The sequence below is a fragment of the Alligator sinensis genome, unplaced genomic scaffold, assembly GCF_000455745.1.
Source record: "Alligator sinensis unplaced genomic scaffold, ASM45574v1 scaffold288_1, whole genome shotgun sequence".
Classification (NCBI taxonomy): Eukaryota; Metazoa; Chordata; order Crocodylia; family Alligatoridae; genus Alligator; species Alligator sinensis.
The window spans coordinates 3,772,823-3,784,278 of NW_005841876.1; the positions used below are offsets into that span (position 1 = coordinate 3,772,823).

Below are 11,456 nucleotides of genomic sequence, written 5' to 3' on the forward strand. Positions count from 1 at the left end.
CTGCTTTGAAGTGTCCTGGACAAAGCAGCATTTAAACTTAGTTCTGGTTTGTATGTGATTTCTGGCACATTTCCACAACTTTGTTTTATTCTTCATGACTCATAGTAGAGATGATATCTTTTATTAGACCAACAAGGTTTTTTGCAAAAAAAGGTCTTTAATCGCAAACGTTTGGGCAGAAACACCCTTCATTGGACATTGGAGAAAAGATTGTAAAAGTTCTCCTGGGTAGAAATGAAATTTCATATTTCATACAATTTCACAGAGAAGTCAATAGATTCTTCATAGATTTCTAAGTTTGGAGGGGACCTCAGTAGATCATCGAGCCTGACCCCCTGCCCTGGGCAGGAAGGAGCACTGGGGTCAGATGAACCCAGCCAGGTACTTGTCTAGTCTCCTCTTAAAGACCCCCAGGGTAGGGGAGAGCACCTCCTCTCTTGGAAGCCCATTCCAGATTCTGGCAGCCTTTACCGTAAATAAGTTCTTCCTGATGTCTAATCTAAATCTGCTCTCTGTCAGTTTGTGACCATTGTTTCTAGTTATTCTGTTTACCAGAGCATCACTCAGGGTATCTCCTATTCTTTGCTGCCCCCCTCCCCTTGTTGAATTTATAGATGACCACAAGATCCCTTCTCAGCCTTCTCTTGCGGAAGCTGAAGAGATCCAGGTCCCTCAATCTCTCCTCATAGGACTTTACCTGCAGGCCCTTAACCATATGAGTGGCCCTCCTATTCTTGAGAGTAAAAACATTAAGAGACTTAAGTTGTTACTTATATTTAGAATCAGAACATCAGGTACAGACTGAGATGCTTTGTAATACATTAGTCTTGCCAACAGCTAAGCAAGTAAAAGTATGAAACTGTATACCACACTAATGCACAAGTTGGGGGACAGAGGGGAAGCAACGGAGTAGTCAAGGGTCACACTGCCAAATGTGCGCAGACACCCCAACTTTCTCATTTGTTATGATGAATGCAAATTGAGTCATGCTGCAGAAAACCATGATTTCAGTGCTGCTAAACAGATTTGGGTTGGAGTCATTTTTATCTGAAACTCTTGCTCCAGTAAATGTCCCAGCAGCTGGTAGGCAGTATTTCACTGTTTCTCAGGATGGACTTCAAGTTCTGGATTCTGCAGCTGAACAACTTGTTCCATCACCTGATTGCACCTGACCAATTATGCCTGCACCTGTGACTCCTTAAATGAGCCCCAGCTGGGCTGGTTGAGGCTCTGTGTTAGTCAGTTGTCAGGAAGTAGCTGACAGGTTCATACCTCTGTGGACAAGCTGACAACAGAACTGCTACTATTTTCTCTTTACTTCCCCCTCAGGTACAGTAAGAGCTTCTGCCGACTTGAACTGAGCAAGAAAAGGAGAAAAAAGATAAACCAAAGCCAGGCTTTCTTGCTTTGAGAGACTAGCTTTTTCCTTCTGGCTTTAACTGAGCAGCAGTCACCTTGATCTGTTTAGTGAAACAGGGAAAAGTAAAAAGAAGGCATCCTGCTCTAGGTTGACAGAAAAAGCTGTAGAAAAGAGGGTTGAGTTGTTGGGGTTTTTTTCCTAATATGCTATCTGCGTCATCTCTATCACACCTCAAAGAGGGAATGCTCCAAGAAGAGAAAGCCATAAAAGGTGTGGGAGAACATCTACACATCCTCAAGGGGAAGAAAAGAGTGTTTTTACCCCTCTCTCACCTCGCGTTCCCCTATTGTACTTCAAGAACCCTGTTCTGATGAGAAATTCAGTTCCCTGAGAAAATATCCCTAGGCCTCAAATAAGTAAACTGAAGGGCTGTGTGTGGAAATATTCTTCCACAAACAATCTTGCTGCTCTTTCCTTTTTGCCTTAAGAAGCTCTCTGCCCCTCTCTTTTGGACCCTTGAGCTCAACTGCATGTATTGCTGCTCTATGCTCCTCATGTTGCCTATTTTGGGTCCCAGTGTGCCTTAAAAAAATCTGCATGGATGCACGTAGTGCTGTTGAAATACTGTAAGTTCAGGAATGCTGGTTGAGGTCAAGCAAGACACTGCTTCACCTTTTGGGAGGCAGGGATTTTGGTCTAGGACATCCAACCACTTCCGCTTTACAAAAAGATCCTGTTGAATTTTTCACTTTTCATGTTGAAGAGTTGTGACTTCAGCTACTAAGTCACTTTTTGAGTAATCCATATGTACTGAAATGGAAACACTTCCGTTTGCTACAACCACCCCCTGCCCCATGTTATTCTGCAGATCCTTATGTTTACCTGGGCTGTATCTTTCTCCTTGTGAAAATGCAAGATTTAAAGCTCACTTAATAATACTGTATTTATCACAGGTGTATTCAGTAGGTAGAAGTACATTTCTGCAAGCCTAGCTATTAAAAACAAAAACAAAAAAAAAAACAACTTGCACAGCTTGTTAGGCTGAGACTCTTCTGTAAATAAAGGAGGTTTAAATTACAGATATGGTTTATGGGAGAAGGTGTGGTATCTTATTACAAGCTAACAAGAGTCCTGTTTACTTTTCTGCTAGAAGATGCTATGAAGAAAACCAAAAAAAAAACCCAGTTCTAGCAAGCTGGCTCCTTGTAGTTCATTTTCCATTTCGTTTTTAATTTGAACCTAAAAGCAAATTGTTTGTTTCTCTTCACTTTCTCTGGGTCTAAAGCATTGTGATCTTGATCATGACAACAAGAAAAAGGCAGTGGTAATAGTTAACAGAGTAGTGAAATAAAACATTTCTTATTTCACTAGCTCTGATGCAGCAGGTTGGGCTTCACTGAGTTTGTTTGTTTTTTTTTAAAATGGTGAAACGCTAGAACAGGTGCAAATGCTAAAATCAAGTTTTTGTAGAGACTCCACCAGGAAGGAAGAAGAGAAAGTGGGGTCTGAGACTTGTCTTACGTTAGCCATATGGATGTTAGCTAAATCAGTGTGTGTGTTGGATCTAGTGGAATTTGCTCTTTGACCTTCAGTTCACTCCTGCAGCACTGGGGGGGGGCAGCATCTGCACTGCAGAAGAAACCAACAACCCAAAAGAGAGACAGGGGGGTTCTGGCTGTGGTTCTTACCAAAAATCTGCAAAAGTTTCCCTGGTTTTGCTTTACACACGCAATCTTAATTTAAAAATGCTAATCACGTGGTTAGGAAATGTTATGGTAGTTAACAATGAGATCTCGCATCTTTCTTTGTAATTAGAACAGGCGTGCACAATTATCTTCCTCTATTGGTAATATGTTATGTTAATTACTCATTATTTGGAAAGGATGGGCTATGAGGATTTTGATATCTGCTGTAAAATGTTGTGTGGCAAAATTAAAGCCAGTGACTAAACAGACTGCTCCTCATCTGAGTCTGTTTTGCCCCCTGAATTGCACCAATAACTGCCCATCCCATTGCACCTAGCCTAAGAGTAAATAGAGTAATAATGCAAATAGTTTGTAATGTGGAAAATTATAGCTCAAGCCTAGGTGGAAAAAAAGCTGGATGTCTGCACTTCCATCCTGCACTGTGCAGGAAACACCACAGGAAACTTGAAAAGAAAGAAAATGGTGGCAGTTCTAGGGTGATTCTCTCTCATGAACTGACTTTTTTTCCACTGGGTGAGGATATGCTTCCTGTTTGCTTCACAGTGAACAGACACGGGGACACCTGCTGCAAATCTTCTTTGTTATAAGGTCCACAGACCAGTGTGAAATATTTTCAGGTTTGTGAGAGGCTTCTTATTTGGCTGTGTATGGTAATCCATGCTAAAGGATGCTACAGGTTACAACATATAGATACAGATGATATAGCTATATTTTTAATAAAGGCTGTGTCTGCAAAGAAGAGGGGGAAACTCTTCCAGCTGATCTTGTTTTTTGTGGATCCATGGTGTGTAGTGGCGGTTAGCATCAGCTTGGTTTTTTTAGGTTAAAGTTGTTCTGATCTTGTTTGTACTCCTGTACGTTTAGGGGTGAAGATTTTAATTCTTTTTCTTTATGTGGAAGAAAGTGAGCTGTGGCCCTTAGACCTGAAGGGAGATCTTCCTAACTAGGGACAGAAGTTACACAAACAGGTATAAATGATTAGAAACCATTTAAAATCTGTAACACAACAGAAGTTCAGCGTGCACAAACTGCTTTCAAAATGGCTGAAACCAGTTTAAGATAACCCTGGATAGAGATAGTACTAGACTTAACCGATTTAGGTTAAATCGGTTTATTGAACTTCTGTCCCAGATCCCCTCCCAGATTCAAGTTAACTCAGTCCCCCAGCATCCCAGGATGCTTTGCACCTCCCTCACAAACCCTTCCTTGTAAGGTGGTTAGGCTAGTCTTTGCCCAAGCTGTTGGCTTCAGTGGAGCAGGGAGGCGTGCTCTAGTGCTGCCTGGCTTCTGGCCTGGGCAACTGCAGGCATGTGGCTGCATTTCCAGAATCCAAAGGGAATGTTTGTTCACTTGCTTATTGGATCAATCTATGCAGCTCAAACTACCCTACAAAGGTTGAATAGCTTTAGCCTTGGGCTTTTTGACTGTCTGAGTGTCTATACTTAGCCCTGGGGATCAGCTGGAATATGGGCTTAACTATATTCATTTGCCACCCTCTACTTCTCCGTAGAAGTAGAGGTCCCCATAAGCCTTCCATGGGTGTTTTTGCTTTTGTTTTTGCTTTTGTTTGTCTGTTTTTGGTTTTGTTCCTTTTTTTGTAGGGGTGTGCTCTTTCAGAGCCTACTACCATCTTCAAAAGCAGAGGGCCTGTAGTAGGAAGGAGTCAGATATGGTTTCCCAAAACATTAGAAGCTGCGTAACCAGTTTCAGGACTTACGCAGAGCTCAAGATGCCACTGTGGTGATTACTATTTTTGCCCCTTTCTTTTCCTCCCATCTCTCACACTCACACTCACACTCACATGGGCAGCTGCCTTGGTGACTACCCTTCAGTTTTCTTATAGGCACGTGGCCTGGTAAAACTTAAGCATTCTGGCAGTCCAAGCACTAGATTTAGAATTTAACCCATAATCAGCATTTTAAAGGTGCCTGGTAACTAAGGCTGAGAAGCTGTAGATGCTAAATGTTATTAAACTTGGATTGATTGAATAGCAGCTAAGAGTGATGGGCATCTTTTGAGAACTGGGCCACAGATCATGTTTCCAAAAGCTATAACTAAAATCTGTTTTAGATATGGGATTGAAACCTAGAATGTCTGTCTCCTAATCCTGACCATCATATTTCACTTGCCTTGTCCAAACCCCTCCTTAAAATGAATTTTACAATGTGTCAAGGAGAGGCAAAGGATTGGGGCTCTGAAGTTTGTTTGGTTTTGGGTTTTTTTCTTTCACCATTTTTGATGTAGACAGCCGCACTGCTCCTTATATTTGTGCTCACCAGTGTTACTGAGTGTTGGATAATGATGATCTATCTGGTTCCAACAAAATAAGTACCAACTTAAAAGCTCTTCTGGTTTCTGAATGTGTAATTATTCTATAAAAACTAGGAGGATTGTAATCTTGCTTGTGTGGAGAGCCACCACATAGTATCCATTGTTACTGATAGGTTTTTTTCTTTGCATTTTGATTAACTTGCTTCATGAGTGTAGCTGTTTGTGAGGGAGTGAAGCAGCATTTTCTTTAACAGATCTGTCTTCTCTGCTTGTTGGGGTGGGGGGGGTCTTCTCGAAATGTGTGCATCTGTGTGTGTAATCAGTGTCTTTATTAGCCTTACTTTTTCTGTCTCAAGTTCCCTGTCATTCCTGCCTACCCCTTAACTCCTGCTGCAGCTTCCATTTTACTTTCTGTTCCACTGCAAGTTAACACAGCTGCCACGTCTTTTCTGTGCCTTCTACTTGGCTTCCAGACCCACTGCCATCGCAGCAAAGGATTTCATCACTCGACTGTATTTGCAATTCAGACTCCTACCTGAGACCATCAGTGAACTTGTTTCCTTCCATTCAGTCTTGCCTCCCTCTAATTAAAGTATTCAGTTGCTGCTACTACTTCTTCTTGCTGCTCTTTCATCCCTGTGATAAACTATCTGTGGAGCCCAGTGGGTTTGACATCCTTTATGTATGAGGTAGGGATGCATGTCAGAAGGATGTTGAGCATGTTAGTGGAAGAAAAGTCATCCCTTGATGATTCCCAAGGAGAGGCACAGAGTTGTATGAGTCCTACCTAGTGTTTTGCTTCATTGCATTTTCAGTGGCCACCCTGAGCTGCAGACGTTTTTATACACCATTCTTAATGACCTTGAAACATCATCCCAAGGGTACAGTATGTGGACAAAATGCAGTCGAGAGAGGTTAAAGCCATTTGTCCCATGGCCCTCAGTTTTCATCAGGTCTCACGCAGCTAAATGTAACCTTCAGATGAAGAAGTTTCCTATTTTGAGAGCTCTTTGCCTATTTTGAGAGCTCTTTTAAAATCTTGCAGCAAGGATTACACTTAATTACATATTCTCCTGCACTTAATTACTTGTTGGTTATCTACTTATGTGAGAGATGCTGGGACAAAAATAGGATCCCTTGATGCGTCAGGGATTGAATATTAAGAATTTCTTATATATATATCTCAGAACCTTACCTGGGTTTGGAAGCATGACTTGCACATCTTGAAACAGCTAAGGATTTTTTCTGTACTATAAAAACTGGAGGCTGATTATTCCTTAGTGCTAATGCAAGCATCTTCCCCCCCCCCCCCCCCCCCCCCCCTAAAATAGCCCTTTACCTCATTCTTCAGGTATGTGTTAGCAGTGTGAGAGAATGTACCTTCTTCGGAAAAAACAGTTGTATTGCTATAATACGAGTCATCCTCAAGGACTTTGTTGCTTTACCTAGCAAAGCATTGCTTACTTAACCTTTGAAGTCACTAGGGGCCAACATTTTTGCAGGCATGCCACAGATTAGCCCAACCTACTCCTTGGATACTGCTCTGATCTCTGTCCCATGCCCAATCTGGTGTTCTGCTTTCTGCTCCATGCCCATTCTGCCACTGTGTTGCCTCTCTCTCCCCGGATCTGCGGTGTAACATACAGATGCTGCCCATGCCACTTGCACGCATGCCACAGGTTAGGGACCCTTGTTCTAATTTATGGTTGTTTGATAACTTTGTATATACTGTAATACTATGCAGTATAGTATCATAGTAGCATTAGAAAAATATAGATTACTGTAGATTTCATCCTACCAGTTAACAGTGATCTCTACATTTGAAAGTATTGAAATAAATATTGATGTTCACTGCTCCCTTGACAATCGGGCTGAGTTGTGCTTCTGCCAAAAAAACAATAATTTGTTCATGTTTTATGACTGAATTTTAACTAAGCACAGCTTAAATTCAAACCTAGATGCAATAAGGGACCTGGCTGGTATGTCTAAGCAGCTAAGTTTGAAAAATATTTTCCTGTCTTGAGCTGACAAGATGCATCAGTTCTCTTGCTTTTGTCAATGTTTGGCAAATAGTTTGATACATGTGAGCTGAGTAAAGAATGGTTTGTGCAGCAGATTCCTTAGCACAAGACTATAAAAATGGACCTTTCCATAAGTGCTTTGGGGGTCCTTTTGATGTAAACTGTATAACTATAACTGCAAATTATTTTTGCTTAGTGGTTTAAGGAATAAATACTTCTGCTGTTTGCTTTTTCTGAAAGGCCATCACAGCTCATTCAAAATAACATTTAAATAAGTAGGAATTCTTTTGTTTTAACATGTCAATTAAACTAAATTACAGTTTGCAAGAGATGATGCATTAATTTACTTAATCTCTGTTATAGATGCTTCTGTGCCGTTCATTGTCATAGGCACACGCCAGAATGCATTTGGTTTATTTTTATGCACTCTGCCAAACATGATTTTCATGCACTTTTTCTCCTCTAAAACAACACACTTCCACAGTGTTACACAAATGACCTTATGGACATGTAGTATGGCATGTCAGATCAGGGCCTTGTTACATCAGATGCTCAATGTGTTTTACTTGGATCATAGTAAGCAGCATCGTGCCTCATTAAAAGCTAGAATGTATTCTGAGCAGGTAATGCTTACAGTGATTTTTGGCATGCTACAGACAGGGTCGTGGCTAGCTCTGTCCCTCCTTCCCCCAGCTGACCCTGCTTCTGCCTCTGGCACACTGGGGCAATCAACATCTCTGCCACTAGAGACTGGTGGAGAGAGGCATGGGGAGCCTGGGCGAGTGCCACACCTGCCACTGGATCTATGGGGTGAGCCAGGCCTCTGCCACAAGCAGCCTTGAATCAGATCTAGCAACAATCAGCTGTTTGTCAGTCCCAGACCCTGCACTACACAAGAATCTTGAACTCCTATTGTCTCTGTGGAGCAGTCCAATGATAGCTGGATGTGTTACTTAATATAATCTAGTGATATACCCTCCACCAAAAGTTGTAAGTTTGATAAGATCACACTTAGCACCTGTTTTACTGCCTGCACTCATAGACTCTTGCATTTTAAGGGCAGTTAACCCATCCTAGGTGTAATGCGTGATGTGGTCTAACCTGCAAAGCTTGAACCATTTTGGAGGTGAATAGACATTTCCTTTTCATTCCAGAAATGTAGGCACATGTCTGCAGTGGCTCAGGCTAGAAGCCAGGGGGTGCTAGAACAGCTCTTATGTAGTGCTGAGATGAAGGGGGGGGGGTGGGGCCAGGCCCCGGCAGGATGCTCTGACTAGGGAGGGGGGTAAAACCCTGGCCTGCACTGTCCCAGGCTTTTCCCAGCTCACTGCTCAAGAGGTGGGAAAGCTGCCTGCCCCCAGCCCCGGCCTCACACTTTGAGGCAAAGTGGGTAGGGGACGTGGTGCAGTGCACGCATCTGTTGATGATACTGAGCTTTTCAATCTCCCTCTCTCTGCCTGCAAACCTGACAGGGCTGCAAACCAGTGTTTATCGTCCCATCATCAAAACAAAAGCCCCTCATTAGTTGAAGCTCTTCTTAAACAGCTTTTTCCAAAGAAGGAATGGAGGGGAATTACCAGCTACCTGTTGATTAGCTTCAAAAAGCCTTAAGTGGACACTGTTCTGTCTACCTGTCCCAGTGAAAATGGAGACAAACACACAGCCACCTCTCAGCATTAGCTAGCTTACCACATGGTCTGTAGGGCTGGGGTCCATGATGTGGGAGATGGGAAGGAGGCAGGGAGGGATCCCTGCTTGAGGAGCTAGGGGGGATGGGGCAGGGGGGAGCCAAGCAGACCCTGCGGTGCCTGCAGTCTCCCCCAGAGCTTTGGCTAGGGAGCAGAGGGATGGAGCCAGCCACTGTCTCTGGAGCATATGGGATACTGGAGGACTCTGGCTTAACTTCAAAGAGGAAGGGGTCTGGGACAGACACTGCATAAACCAGTTTGACCCAAATTAGTTGTCTGATACTACATTCAACCAGGTTTATTTTAAACCAGTTTCAGCCATTTTGAAACTAGTACCAGTTTGTGTAATATCTGTCCCTAGCCCTTGGGGACCATCTTAAAAATAAAACCACAAAACCTTCACTTTCCACATTCCAAATCTCTCCAAGTCAGCTTTTCCCCAATATTTTCTCTCTCTTCAGTAGTGTTACTGTGAACTTTGAGAGTGCTTGTTGAACTGAGGCCTACGAGTAGCATAGAGGAAAATACCGAGGTTGTGGATGTTCATGGGGTTTAGGACAGGCAGGCATCAAATGATGTCAAGACTGAGATGCTTCTGGACATGCCTGTAAATGTGAAGAGGTTTTGAAGATCTAAATTTTAGATTTGGATGCATAAATCCAGCCTAAATCTCTTTGTGAATCTAACCTCGGGAATTTAATTACTATAAAACTGATATTCTCCTCCTTCCTGAAGCTTTTTTTCTTTTTAGCTCTACAGTCTCCTCTGAATCAGAATTCATGTACTCTGAAATGTGTGGATAAAATCCTTGTCTGTGCTGAGATGGTCTCCCTTTCTTATAACCTAAGAGGACTCAGAGAAAAGGCAATGCTAATCTCTGCACATATTTATATTTCATTCCTACTTTTTACTGTAGGATTAAGTACAGTTAACATAACTCAGGTTGGGGTGTCTTAAGGACAGAACATAATTTGGAAGAACAACAGCCAAGTCAGTGTCAGGTCCCTGTGCATTTATAAATGTCTTGCTGAAGTCGTTAGGGTGAGGGATACAGATCTCTGCTTTTGTGACAGTGATATAGTTCTTCTTTCACTTCATTTTTGTTTCTTTCAAGCCAGCCACAATGTCTTCCCTCTTCCCTGCAAGTGTAGAAGGAATATCATGACTTGTGTGTAATTATAAATTTTTGGAAAAGAGGAAATTTTCAGCATACTGTACAACAGATTCTATTCGCCCTGTTAGGTGGCTACATCTATGTGGAAACCCAAGTGTGATTCAGTTCCACGCTGCTCAAGTCCCTTAAAAAATTGCTAATGTGACTACTTGTATAACATCATTTACAGGATGAAATCAATGGTGAGCAGGACCAGGACCTACCCATGCTTTTGAACTGAACAATTTTTCACGCACTTGAGTAAGTTGAAACTAGATTGCACATAGATTTCCAACAGGTGGAATGGGGTTTGCATCACAGCTCCTTTTACTTGTAATAAGAATCATCTCATTCAGGAGGTCAAACTCCTTTGACTGAGTCAGATCTGAACCTGGAGGTGGGTCAGGGGCAGATAGTAATAGCAGTGGTGTGAGCAGCAGCAAGATAAATGATGCTGGGTTGGTATAGCTATTGCTCATCCACCCTGCTCACCCTCACTACCACTGAAAGTCATTCCCAAAGAGGCTGCCATAGCTCCAAATCCTGTGGCACGGCCTGCCCCCTACTTGTCCCACCCCTGCATCTCTGGGAGCCCCATGGGCTAGATAAAATGGCTATATGCTTGACACCTCTGGTTTAATCAGTCAAGCATAATGCTGAGAATTCATACTAGCTATTGTAGGTGCTAACTTTTATTTTTGCCAAAGGGGGGTGGGGGAGGGCTAAGATGATGGACATATGGAAAGATTTATGTATTTCAGGTGACAGCAGTGTTGGGGGGGGCAGGGCCCTCAGATCCCCATGTACTCAGCACCCCACTAACTATTGCATCTGAGCGGAGATGTTAAATGACAGCATGTGAATGTTGTAAATTATAAGATAAATGGGATTTCTGGTTGCTAGAAGGCTGTCTACTGTAACAGGGTGGCAGCACAGTTAAGGCTTCTTGTTACAGCTCCAGCAGCATGAATTGAAGTCTTGCTCCAAGCGCTAATGCTGTATACAACACCCCCCACCCCCAAGTCAATCCATTTGTAATTGGCTACCTGCTTATTCAGACTGGAAAGTTTAAAGGTGATTAGGTATGATACCAGACACAATGCTCCTTTGCATGCCCTTGGCAACAGAAAGTAATATGCCTTAACCGTTCCATCCTGATAGACCACTTGGCTTCGGTAACCTTTTGGTTTTTGACAGGAGGATTTGACTGTCCTTATAGGGAAGGGGGGGGGGGGGGGGGGCGCCCGGTGGGGCCTT

At 42.8% G+C, this 11,456-nt stretch overlaps 1 protein-coding gene across 4 annotated transcripts in view; it reads left to right on the forward strand.

Moving 5' to 3' along the window:
• Positions 1-11,456, forward strand: part of MCF2L (MCF.2 cell line derived transforming sequence like) — a 157,654-nt gene that overhangs the window by 14,823 nt on the left and 131,375 nt on the right. Inside the window, exon 1 of one of the 4 annotated variants that reach the window (XM_006017241.3) lies at positions 1,245-1,329. The exons of 2 other annotated variants lie outside the window; for them this stretch is intronic. The gene's annotated coding sequence lies outside the window, so the exon portion shown is untranslated. Of the gene's footprint in view, positions 1-1,244; positions 1,330-10,441; positions 10,461-11,456 lie in introns of those variants that run through there. One more of the 4 variants, XM_006017242.3, reaches the window with a different exon arrangement.